Below are 330 nucleotides of genomic sequence, written 5' to 3' on the forward strand. Positions count from 1 at the left end.
TTTGTATATATTGTGCATATATCCTTAAATTTTGGAAGATTCTGTTATCTTATTGTCTACCAGGATACTCAGATACGATATCTAGAAATTCCATTCTTGGTCCTACTACAGTCTACAAAAATCATTATGAAATGTCTTGAAAGCATAACGAATTGTTAATAACTATTTTAAATATTTATGATATGTAGTGCCTACCTTAGAGTTTAACTAATTAACTTTGAGCTAATTTACATGTTTTCATGTAAAAACAAGTTTGAGAGAAAATTGTAACTTTTCTCTGAAAATAAAATATCAAGTGTATAATACACTTGTAGAAATCAGTAATATTGA

This window comes from Odontomachus brunneus, unplaced genomic scaffold (assembly GCF_010583005.1).
Source record: "Odontomachus brunneus isolate Ranch 3 - 2012 unplaced genomic scaffold, Obru_v1 Obru_scaffold_192, whole genome shotgun sequence".
Lineage (NCBI taxonomy): Eukaryota > Metazoa > Arthropoda > Insecta > Hymenoptera > Formicidae > Odontomachus > Odontomachus brunneus.